Source organism: Halichoerus grypus, chromosome 9 (genome assembly GCF_964656455.1).
Source record: "Halichoerus grypus chromosome 9, mHalGry1.hap1.1, whole genome shotgun sequence".
NCBI classification, from domain to species: Eukaryota; Metazoa; Chordata; class Mammalia; order Carnivora; family Phocidae; genus Halichoerus; species Halichoerus grypus.
Genome location: NC_135720.1, coordinates 143,059,904 through 143,070,485, shown reverse-complemented (window position 1 = coordinate 143,070,485; position 10,582 = coordinate 143,059,904). Strand labels below are relative to the sequence as shown.

The window sequence follows — 10,582 nt, the reverse complement described above, 5'->3', positions numbered from 1 at the left end:
GTCCGGCCTCCGTGCTGCACATTCATCACAAGAGTTACCTGCGCGGCAGCGGCCCCCGCCGGCCCCATGGTGTAATGGTTAGCACTCTGGACTTTGAATCCAGCGATCCGAGTTCAAATCTCGGTGGGACCTTCGCGAACCTTCTTTGCAGATTTTTTTCATTTTTCCTCCTGCTATCTCCTCTCTTAAAACTAACATTTCCGCCTGTAATCCAGCCAATACGGCAGCCAGGACGAGCCCGAGTATCAGGGAGTCTGAGCCCACGTGGGGCAGCGAGACCGGGGCAGAGAGCGGCGCAGGGAGAAGCGGCGGCGGGTCCAGTTAGCGGGGCGGGGGCTCCCCCGTCGGCCCTGCTTGCCTCCCAGAGCGGAATCTGTGCGCACAACCGAGGACTTGGGCCTTGGAAGGAGGGCCACGGTGCTACTGTAAGGCCCGAACGGGACGGGAACCCGGGCCGAGGAGCGGCTCTCATACGTGCGCAGCCGCTTGTTTAATAGGCCCTCCCTGCTGCGCAAGACAGCGCGCGCTCCGGCTGGGGGGATCGGTCCTGGGGCCTGTCACCTGTCCGTTCTCCGTCCCACAGCCCCTGGCTCGGGGCAGGAGCTCGTCAACACTTGCCCAGGGCAGAGCCCTTCGCCGACTCCGGTTTCATCATCCCAGAACCCAGAGGAGCTCCTGTCCACGCTTGGTTCCAAAACGTTCCGCTCTGCTTCCCCAGATTTCTTCGGACTCCTTTTCCTTCGAGGACCCCACGTCTACACCTGCGCTAAGAACAGGCTTTGCCCAAGACTGGAGCACAAGTCTCCTTGGAGGTGAATTTCAACCATGACTTTTTTTTTTTTAAGATTTACTTATGTATTTATTTAAGAAAGAGAGTGGGCAAGCGGGGAGGGAGGGGCACAGTGGAGGGGCAGGGGGGAAGCAGACTCCCTGGTGAGCCCGGAGCCCAGACCAGGGCCTCAGTCCCCGGGTAGGGAGATCATGATCTGGTCCGAAACCAAGAGTCGGAGGCCGCAACCATGACTCGTCTTAATGAGGCCACTCAGTAGCTAAAGGCAGGAGGGGTGGGGGGATTGGACCACTGTATTCTGCGTGTTTTGGGGTGATAATTCACCTCAGGGAAGAAAGGCTCCTTTCGCTGCACACCTGCCCAGTCATCCTGAGGTCTGCATGCGCCTAGTTTTGATCACCTGTTGGTTGTAAGGAGCCCAGCGCCTGTCAGGGGCCCAGCCTCTGGAAAGCACTAATGGCACGTTTGTGATTAAATTGAAGATGTGTGAGTGCTGCCCAGGAAGCACGGTTTGGGGCTGAAGGTGCCCCTATTTCCTTTCTGCGGGCTCAGGAGGGAGACACTGTCTTCTGAGCCGCGCACTTCGTGGGCTCCTACTCATGCCCCACCTTGGCTCCCACCCCCGTCAGCTGAGGGCGGGAAGAGGCCCGCAGGGGGCGGCCCAGGAGCAGCACGGACCTCCTGTCTGCCAAACGGAGAGCCAGGGCTGCTCAAGTCAGGGGCGCCTTCTGGACCCCGCAGGGCCAGGGCCATTGGACCTGTTTTTCCCTTTGGCATTGGAAAATGGGATCAAACTAGTGTATTCATCTCTGACTAGTTTTGTCAAGGAATGAGAAATCTGCGGGTTTCACAGCGCAGGCTTGAAAGTATTTCCTTTGTGAGGACTTTTCCTTATCCCTGCCAGGTTTTGACAGTTTGGACTCACCTGTGGAGGATTCTTACCCTCTCTCCCGAGGATCTCCTACCGCCTCTGTGCAAACAACGAACCGACCTTGACCATCCTCCACCTGTTCTAGCTTGAGGACAGTTCCCAGCCCAGCTTTCCAGAAAAGACCCAGTTGCCCAGTGAGAGCCACCCTGCAAAACTCCCTTTGCAAGGGAATCCCCGAGAAGCCCGGTATTTACAGGGAGAGCTGCGTGCCGTGGGGCTGAGCTGCGCCTGTTTGGGGCGTCGGGGGCGGTTTCGCGGCGCGGCGCCTTACCGCCCGTGTCCACCAGAGGGCGCGCCGGCCGGCAGCGCGGCTCCGCGACGCCCCGAGACCCCGGGAGCAGCCCCCCGCGCAGGCCGGGAATTGCATCGCCAGCAGGCGGCCCGGATCCACAGGCTCCGGATCCCGGGAGCGCACCCGGGGCACCCGCGCCGCCGACCAAGTGGCCGCGGCCCTCGCTCCTCCGCCGAGTGCAGTCGCGCCCCGAGCGGGCGGGAGGCCCCCGGGTGGCTCCGCCCGGCGCGCGGTCAGGACGGCGTCCGCTTTGTGCAGGACGCGCCCCCTCCACACACGCGCGCGCGTTCTCCAGGCCGCCTGGGCTCGACAGGGGCGCGCACCCGAGTGCCGGCAACGCGCGGCAGGTGGCGCAGAGCCTCCGCGTCGGTGCGGGGCCTCCCCTGCGCCCGCTTTCCGTCCGGGAGGAGGACGCGAGGGCGCGGGGCTGGTGCGGGAGCGCTCCTGAGGGGCCCCCACCGCGACCCGAGGTGCCCCAGGGCCGCGGAGACCCTCCTCCCGCCTCGTCCCCAGTCCCCCCCCCGACAGGTGCCCCAGCGACCCTCCTCCCGCCTCGTCCCCAGTCCCCCCCCCCGACAGGTGCCCCAGCGACCCTCCTCCCGCCTCGTCCCCAGTCCCCCCCACACAGGTACCCCAGCGACCCTCCTCCCTCCTGGTCCCCAGTCCCCCCCCGACAGGTACCCCAGCGACCCTCCTCCCGCCTCGTCCCCAGTCCCCCCCACACAGGTACCCCAGCGACCCTCCTCCCTCCTGGTCCCCAGTCCCCCCCCGACAGGTGCCCCAGCGACCCTCCTCCCTCCTGGTCCCCAGTCCCCCCCCACAGGTACCCCAGCGACCCTCCTCCCTCCTGGTCCCCAGTCCCCCCCACACACAGGTGCCCCAGCGACCCTCCTCCCTCCTGGTCCCCAGTCCCCCCCCCACACAGGTGCCCCAGCGACCCTCCTCCCTCCTGGTCCCCAGTCCCCCCCCACAGGTACCCCAGCGACCCTCCTCCCTCCTGGTCCCCAGTCCCCCCCCCACACAGGTGCCCCAGCGACCCTCCTCCCTCCTGGTCCCCAGTCCCCCCCACACACAGGTGCCCCAGCGACCCTCCTCCCTCCTGGTCCCCAGTCCCCCCCCCCACAGGTGCCCCAGCGACCCTCCTCCCTCCCGGTCCCCAGTCCCCCCCCACAGGTGTCCCAGCGACCCTCCTCCCGGCCCGCGGTCCGAGCACTTGTACTCGCGTGAGCAGCACTCCGGCAGGGCGTCCGCGGCCTCCGGCCACCTTCTCAGTTAGGACCGTTGTTGGTGGAAGGAACAGATTCTGATAAAGCAGCGGGAGGACCTCAGGGCTGTGCCTCAGGTGGCTCCCCAGTAAAGAGCGACAATGGTCCCAGCTCCGGGCGGCCGTGAGCCTGAGGTGAGAGAACGCCCCGAAACACCTGTCACGGAGCCTGCTCCTCGGGGAGGGCTCGGTCTCCGCCACGGCCTCGCGCGCTTGCCAGCGAAGGGACAGGGGCGCGGGCGCCCAGCTCCCCAGCCGCGTGGGAGGGAATTCGCGGCTGGAGGGGGGTTCCTGACGTCCGGAGTCAGGGCTGTTCAGTAAGACTCTGGTGTGGAGGGTGCGCCCCGGGTGACCGTCCGCCTCATCCCAGAGGAGGAAGAGCAGAGCGTGCTTGTAGGTACCTTTTAGACAGAAAGGTCAGGGGACTTGGGGAGGAAGAACTGCCATCCAAACATTAGAAAGTGACATCAGTAAGCGGGCCCCATGGTGTAATGGTCAGCACTCTGGACTCTGAATCCAGCGATCCGAGTTCAAATCTCGGTGGGACCTCAATCTGTGTCTTTTAATTCGATTCCTAGCTCCTTTCTGTAAACTACTGATCATTTTACTATCTTTACTAAATCCTTTCCATTCCAGCCCCTAGAAATTGTCATCTGCAGACCCATGACCTAAAGGCGGAGGGGGGGGAGAAATCCCATCCCTTTCATTAAGTTCCAATACAATTTTCTTTTTCATATACTGTATACGTGTGAAAAATTTTATATTTACTTTTTATTGATTGCATGCTATTGAATTTAAAGACAACTCAAACCAGAAGAAAAACACTTAAAATAGAAAGACAAACACTTGAAATAACTAAAAATCATATCTCAATTTTTATGTTCTTCTGTTTTAGACTAGTATGATAAGGTAATTAATCACAGCCTTTAAGTATAAAAATGCAATATTTTGGGACATAATTCTGTGACAGTTATAGAATAGAAATACTTTTAAAAGAAAAAGAATTCATGAATGTTTTTCAACTGTTAAATAAAAGCATGCCATATTTTTTAAACTGAGGTATAATTAATATATAACATTAGTTTCAGGTGTACAACATAATGATTTGATATTTATATATATTGTGAAATGATCACCACAATAAATCTAGTTAACGTCCATTACCATACGTGGTTACATTTTTTTTTTTACTTGTGATGAGAACTTTTCAGATCTCCTCTCTTAGCAACTTTCATATATGCAATTCAGTATTATTTATGACAGTCACCATGATATACATTACCTCCCCAGGACTTACTTCTCTTGTAACGGGAAGTTTGTACCTTTTGACCCTGGTCTTCCATTTTGCCACCTTCTGTTTCCATAGCCACCGATTGGTTCTCTGTATCTATGAACTCTTTTGTTTGTTTTTGTGTTAGATTCCACATAGAAATGAGGTCATATGGTATTTGTCTTTCTCTGTCCTACTTATTTCACCAAGTATATTTTTAGAGAATGCTAGTCCATATCAAATTGTTAGAGCTTTTAGTTTCCAATGGACAAAATCCAATCATTGATTGGACTCTTTCTTCATGTCCAAATTTTACCATATGCTAGCCGTTACATTCTTTGGAGTGATTTAAATTTATGAGGAAACCTTTTAGAAGACCACTGGAAAGCAATGTGTGAGAACACAAAATACCGTGGCAATTCATAAAGACCCCAAGGAATTAAAATTGCTTAACGACACTGTTCTTGGTTAAAACAATGGAGGGATGGGCCAAAGCAGCCCCCTCCATCATCTCCGTCAGACTGGTTCATTTCTAATTTCCAGGCGGATTTTTCACATGCTTTCAAAAGGTAAAAGTTTGCCAAAAAATATACTCAGCGAAATGTTCTTCCCATATTCCTTTATACTCAATTCCCCCCACAACTATTACTACCCTCTAAGATAACCAGCTTCATGGGTTATCTAAGAATAATACGAAATGTGTAGGTTTTCCTAACTCCCCTTCTTAAAAAATGGTAGCATAGTGTAATGTTCATCTGCACTGGTTTGCTCACCCCACCCCCCACTTAATAATATCTCCTGGAAATCAGTCTAGTCTTTTGTAGCTGCACAGGGCTTCTCCTTTGAGTCTGTATGTCACTGTTTATTCAACCGATCTACTATACCTGGACATTTAAAGTTAATTAAAATGCTCTTAGGGGGTAAACAAGCAAAATAAATTGAAGATGGTTGGTCTTGCCAAACAGGAACATCTTCACCACTAAACTGAGGGAACATACCAGGTCTACCGCATACACCTTCTTATTAATATTTTTGCTTTTGATATCTTGCTCTGTGAATTCCCATTGTTTAGAAGAGTTTATATTTTCCTGCCACACTCTAGGCACGCATTAAAAGTATTTCGATTAGTAATTTTCTCTCAATTTCTTCTGCAAATATATCAGAACGACTATTTTTCTTCCTTGTTTGTCCATGGAATTTGATGCACAAAATGTTTCATTTTAATGTATTCCAATGTTTTCTACCATTTCACATTTAACTTCTTGTTTTTCTCATGACATTGCCAAGAATCCAGTTTCTGTGGATATGGATAAGGAGAGGCTATAAAAGACATCTTCCCAGTGTACATAAATTGCTTTAGAGAAGAATTTGCAGCCCATTACCATCAACTTGAAATGAATGTAATGAAATCATGCATAGAAATAGACAAAAGAGTGAAAGAAGCAGAAAACTCCCACCCAAGCAAAAAAGACAATATAGATTTACAGTAACCAACGGTCTCAGGCAAAAGTAATGTTTTTCCTTCAAGTGTAAAAAAATATGGAAGGAAATATAAAGTGCTATGCCACCTCGAGGTAGATTCTATTCACTGGAAGGTGGGTTAACCTGTTGGAAGCAAACACGGGTTTGTCACCTTCCCTTTTTCTCTTCTAGATAAGATTTGCCTCCACTTTGAAATGAGCAAGAAGAGAACTATACACTCAATTGGGGAGAAGGGTGGAAAATACCACACATATCTAGAAATCAGATACAATGTCAGAGATGAATTTTAGTTAAGGTGCACGCTCTTACTTTCTGAGGCCACCTCCCTCCAGACACAGGGAGTCAAAAAACCGCTTAGCAGAGGATGGTTTCGATCCATCGACCTCTGGGTTATGGGCCCAGCACGCTTCCGCTGCGCCACTCTGCTCCGCGGGAGGTGGGCCTGCTCTTACTATTTACCATGGGAAGGATCGGGCCCTTCGCCGGCTTGTTTCACACTCCCCTTACTTCCTTCTCCCCTGCGCCTGGCTCCAGCCTCGGCCTCCGCAGGACCGCCTCCTCCAGGAAGCCGGCCGCGCCTCGGGGAGCCGCTCCGGGCCCCGCCCCCGCCCCCTCTGCGGGCTAGGAGGAGCGCAGCAGCCCGGCTCCCCGGCCCCCGGAGCGGCTGGGAGAGGCGTCTGCGCCGCGGACCGCGCGGCTCCTGTGGTTTCTGCCTCTGCCTTGGGCTTGGAGCCAAGGCCGAGCCTGCGGCCGGTGCCCTCCAGACCCCGGCACCCCGTGCCCTCCAGCCCCCCGCACCCCGTGCCCTCCAGACCGCGGCACCCCGTGCCCTCCAGCCCCCCGCACCCCGTGCCCTCCAGCCCCCCGGCACCCCATGCCCTCCAGACCGCGGCACCTCGTGCCCTCCAGCCCCCCGGCACCCCGGGGCCCTCCAGCACCCGGACCTCCGTGCCCTCCAGCCCCCCGCACCCTGTGCCCTCCAGCACCCCGGCACCCCGTGCCCTCCAGCCCCCCGCACCCCGTACCCTCCAGCCCCCGGCACCCCATGCCCTCCAGCCCCCCAGCACCCCGTGCCCTCCAGCCCCCCGGCACCCCGTGCCCTTCAGTCCCCCGCACCCCGTGCCCTCCAGCTCCCCGGCACCCCGTGCCCTTCAGTCCCCCGCACCCCGTGCCCTCCAGCCCCCCGCACCCCGTGCCCTCCAGCCCCCCGCACCCCGTGCCCTCCGGCACCCCGGGGCCCTCTAGCACCCCCAGCCCCCCGCACCCCGTGCCCTCCAGCCCCCGGGGCCCTCTAGCACCCGCAGCCCCCCGCACCCCGTGCCCTCCAGCCCCCCGCACCCCGGGCCCTCCAGCCCCCGGCACCCGCGGCCCCTGCGCAGCCTTCCCCCGCTGGGTCACCCGCTCCTGCACCTGCCTTTCTAGGGGTCTCTCCGCCTTCACGGAGGACCTGTGGACCCAGCCCCAGGGCACATAGGGTGTCCGTTACTCTGGAAGGGGAGGGCAAATCATTCTCTCTACTCTTGGAAGCCCTTGGCTGGGAACTCTAGGCACCAGCGTCCGCTAAGGACAAAGAGAGAAGCGTGTGCGAGAGGCCAGTCACGGGGAGTTGGCCCGGACAAGCCCAGGACGCAGGAGGAGGTGTGTTAGGCAGATTTAAGGTCGTGCCTTCTCCATCAGAAGGGTCTAGAGCTGTCCTGGGGATTAACTTCCGTCTTGCCCGGTGGAGAGGGGAGGATGGGCCCCTTTGTAAACTTCTGTCCTGCTTTGAGGCCCATGGGGGGAGGGCAGAGAGCTTTTCTTGCTGCTTCTCCGGGGCCTTCAGCTCAAAATAATCCTCATGCCAAAGTGGCAGATTTGGGGTTGGCCTCATCCTGCCACCCCTGACTCCAGCCATTCTTTCTGAGTTTTTTTCCTTCTTGAAGAAACACGCAGGCAGCCTGAGGCAGATATGTGGAGGTTAGGAAGACACTGCAAAACAGGAGAAAGCTGAGGAATTCGAGTGCACAAGATGGATCCCCAGCAACACAGATCCAGGTCCCCCCAGAGGTGACCCGGGACCACCAGATTTGGGGGCCTGGCACGTACCGTCTAGGGATGAGACTCAGCAGCTCATGTTGTTACCCAGCCCCTGCTCCCTGAGGTCCACAGGGTCCCTGTGACCTGGAGGCCTCGGGAGACCCAGGAGACTGCCCACCAGGTCCCTGGACACAATCTCCTTCCTGCATTCCTTCTGGGGTGTTCTTCCGTAGCTTCTGCAGACTTCGTCTGCCTTCCCTGTGAAGTACTTTTCTTGCAAGGCCCATCTATGACAATGTATTCCTTCTACTCTTGTTCGTCTGACAAAGTCTCCTTCGGCACATTGAAGGATAGTCTCACTGTAGCAGAATTCCACACTGGTAGTAGTTTCTCTCAATGCTTTAAATATTTGACTCCACTCTTCGTGCTTGCATGGTTTCTGAGAAGTCCGCCATCATTCTTATCCTGGCTCCTCTCCAGGCAAGGCCTCTGGCCTTCTTCATCAAACCCCGCATAAAAGCCCTCGGCTTTAGCCCTGTCTCCGAGTCTTCCTTCCTTAGGGAGCCCCCCGCCCTGTAAAACTGACATAAATGTGTGTGCATTCCTCCTGTGCATCAGTCTCTGTCAGTCTAATTTCCAGACCCAGCCAGGGACCCTCAGAGGGGAAAGAAAAACGTTCTCTCCCCTGAAAGCCCTTGGTACATTAATCATAGTTGTTTTAAATTCCTGGTCTGATGACTCCAAAAATTTCTGCTAAGAATCTAATTCTCAGGCTTTCTCTGTCTCTAAAAATTGTGTTTTTGTCTTTCAGCATGACTTGTCATTTTTTTGAAAGCCAAACACGAGTGCTGGTGAAAGTAACTGAGGTCAACAGGCCTGCAGTGTGGGGTTTTACATTTACCTGGCTAGGAGTGATGCTGTGTTCACGGCTTGCTGAGGTCCCTCTACTGCCCTTATCGTTTCCTCCCCTGTTGGGTCTGGCTTTCCCTAGAGACTTCTTAAATAAGGTCTGTGATGTGCAGTTCTTTCTGGAGTCATTCAAGTTGTGAGGGGACAGACCGGAAGCGCTGTGTGCTGTGGGCTCAGTCTGTCAGTGAGAGAAAATGAAATAATATAAAATGCTCAGTTAAAACCACAAAAGACAGAAAAAGATTAGAAGACAAAAATAGGAATGAAAGACGAAGGCATCAAATAGAAAATTTGGGAAATATTATGGGAAATATTAATCCAACTCTATTAGGAATCAGTTTAAATGTCAATGGTCTAAATGCACCAATTAAAAGACAGAGATTGTCAGAGTAGACCAAGAAACAAGACTAAAGTATATTTTGTCTACAAGAAACCCACTTTAAATATAAGGACATTTATAGACTAAAGGTCAATGAATGGAGAAAGGTATACCATGTTAACATTAGTAAAGAGAAAGAAGGAGTAATGATATTAATTTCAGACAGAGCCAACTTCAGACCAAGGAAAATTATCAGGGATAGAAATGAACATTGTAGAATGATAAGGGGTTCGATTCTCCCTTGACGAAATCAGCATCTCCAGACAGCTTATCCAACAACAGCAGAACACACATTCTTAAACTCAAATGGAACATTCACCAAGATAGACCACATTCTGGGCCATAAGACACACCTTAACACATTTAAAAGAATTGAGATCATACATGTCTGCTCTCAGACCACAATGAAATCAAAGTAGTAATCAATGACAGAGAGCAGGAAAATCCCCAAATACCTGGAGACTAAACTGCACACTTCTAAATAACACATGAGTCAAAGAAAAATTCTCAGGAGAAATTTAAAAATATTTTGAATTAAATGATAATGAAAATACAACTTATCAAAATTTCTTTGATACAGTGAAAGAAATGCTTATAGGGAAATGTATAGCATTGAATGCATATATTTGAAATGAAGAAAGATCTGAAATGAATCATCTAAGCTTCCATTCTAGGAAAGGAGAAAAAGAAGTCCTAATTATCCAAAGTAAGCAGAAAAAAAAAAAAAAAAAGAAAGAAAGAAAAATTAGAGCAGAAATTAGAAACAGGAAATCATTGAAACCAAAGCTGGTTCTTTGAAAAGATCAATAAAATCAATCAGCCTCTCACCAGGCTAACTAAGAAAGAGAGAGGACACAAATTAATGATATCAGAATTGAAAGAGGGGACATCACTACAGATCCCATGCATACTAAAAGGATAAGAAAGGACTATTATGAACAACCTTTATGCCCACAGTGTGGATAACCTAGATGAAACGGACCAATTGAAATTGTGAAGACAAAATTTGCCAAAACTCACACAAGAAGAAAGAAATAATCTGAACAAGCCTACACGTGTTTAAAAAATTGAATCAATAATTAATAACATTCCAAAACAGAAATTTCAGGCCCAGATAAGGTCATGGTGAATTTTGCCAAACATTTAAGGAAGAAATTATACCAATTCTCTATGATCTCTTTCAAAATACAGAAGCAGAGGGAATACTTCCAAGCGTGCTCTCTGAGGCCAGGTTACCCTAATACCACTA

At 52.6% G+C, this 10,582-nt stretch overlaps 3 non-coding genes across 3 annotated transcripts; 2 read left to right on the top strand and 1 right to left on the bottom strand.

Moving 5' to 3' along the window:
* The first annotated feature begins 60 nt into the window (after window positions 1-60).
* On the top strand, window positions 61-132 carry TRNAQ-UUG (transfer RNA glutamine (anticodon UUG)). Its single transcript has one exon. It is a non-coding gene; the product is annotated as a tRNA-Gln (tRNA).
* Window positions 133-3,754: 3,622 nt separating this feature from the next.
* Window positions 3,755-3,826, top strand: TRNAQ-CUG (transfer RNA glutamine (anticodon CUG)). The gene has a single exon. It is a non-coding gene; the product is annotated as a tRNA-Gln (tRNA).
* Window positions 3,827-6,384: 2,558 nt separating this feature from the next.
* On the bottom strand, window positions 6,385-6,456 carry TRNAM-CAU (transfer RNA methionine (anticodon CAU)). The gene has a single exon. It is a non-coding gene; the product is annotated as a tRNA-Met (tRNA).
* Between the last annotated feature and the right edge of the window lie 4,126 nt (window positions 6,457-10,582).